The sequence below is a fragment of the Elephantulus edwardii genome, unplaced genomic scaffold (assembly GCF_000299155.1).
Source record: "Elephantulus edwardii isolate Elephantulus edwardi_28Jun2011 unplaced genomic scaffold, EleEdw1.0 scaffold00008, whole genome shotgun sequence".
Lineage (NCBI taxonomy): Eukaryota > Metazoa > Chordata > Mammalia > Macroscelidea > Macroscelididae > Elephantulus > Elephantulus edwardii.
The window spans coordinates 29,643,834-29,645,580 of NW_006399758.1; positions in this window are offsets into that span (position 1 = coordinate 29,643,834).

Genomic DNA, 1,747 nt, shown 5'->3' on the forward strand with positions numbered 1-1,747 from the left:
CTATCCTCCTTGGTCATTGTCCAACTCTCTGATGCATAACAGGTGATTGCGAAGACCATGGCCTGTATCAGACGCACCTTAGTCTCCATAATTGATTAGCTGCAGAATAAGTAAAATTACTTTCTATCTCCTTTACAAATATATTAATGGCAAAAAAGCCATAAAAATTCAGATGACTAGTGAGTGGATAATGAGTCAAAATTATGAAACATTTGTAAAACCTATCACAACCTTTCAGAATTTTCATATTCTTTTAAATCCATTCTGTCCTTTGAAGTGGAAATTATAGGAATGCTAGTAAATTCATTATATTAATTTTGAAGTATGTGACCATTGAAGTAATCATAGTTCAACCAGTTTATTACTCTATGTTATAAATTGAAAGGCTACCTTTAGTTGAAAGGAAATAGCATCACAATTTTTGGCAACCATTGAAATATTCATTGTTATCACGTAGGATCAACTCAGTAGGTTTTGAGCCTGTACATTGAGCAAGAAGCTATCGTCAACTTTTGACCAAAGTGGATCTGAATTGTCCGAAAGGTGTGATCTTTTAGTTACCAGCAAAATTCCTTATAGATTAAGGCACCAGAACTTACTATGTATTCGAATATATTGGAAACTAAGAGGCTATAGGATCAAGAAGTTTCCACTATAGTGAAAGGTAGTTGTTATGTGCCGTAGAGTTGGAAGCAACTGGGTTTTCATGGGCAGTGAATTCTCCAGGAGAAGATTGCCTATCATTCTCCTGTAGACCAACTGATGGGTTTGAATTACTTTGAGTTATTAGTGCAGTTACTTACAACTAGACCACCAGAACTCCCTACTAAAAGGTAAATTGATTTTAGTTGGCTTTCCAAAGTTTTTCTTATTACAAAAAAGTAGAAATTAAATAATTGTTTAAAAATAACATTATAGTATCTCATAATAGTTCTTAATAAATACCCTTGAAATATTAGCTATCATATAATACATTGGGTGTGTGCAATTAAGTTTTCTTTTTATTTCCAATCATTTAATATCTGCTCTTTCTTCCTCTATGAATACTGAAGTGATAGGCCAATTCTGCTTGCAGTTAGGATTTAGACATTTTACAATGGAATCAGTGTGAAGCTCAATAACCTTATTGAGAGAAAACAATTAGAAATAAATTGTTACAAAACCAATTTCCCCAAAGAAAAGCTTTCATATTATTATGTAGCAGAGCAAACTCAAAACTTCAGCACAGAGCTATATTTCCATTGAAAGTTAAGTTTGCTATTACTCTAAGTTGTTTATCTGTTCACCTTCCTGAAAACTTGCACGCTAATACGTGATTCCAATTCAATTTTTTCCTTATTTGAGAAAATGGGTTTTCATTTTATTTTCAAATCTACACACAACATTACTTATACCATAATTTTTAATAATATGGAGACATTCCATGAGAAAAAAAATCCATAAAAATGCTTAGTGAATGTTCTATATAATTCCCTTAAAATAGAATTTACTGTTTTGTTTTGTTTTTTAAGTTGGAAATCTTCAGATACTGAAAAGACTTGTAACCATCAATATTTCAATTTATTTAAACTGATGGATAAATGGAAAACATTTCAGGTAGGAATATATATTTTGTTGCTGTTGTTGTTATGTGCCATCGAGTTATTTGCAACTCATAGCGACCCTATGTACAACAGCCCTAAACCCTGCTCTATCCTGTGCCAATCCCTGACAGACCCATCCCGATTACGTCAGTCACTGAATCAAT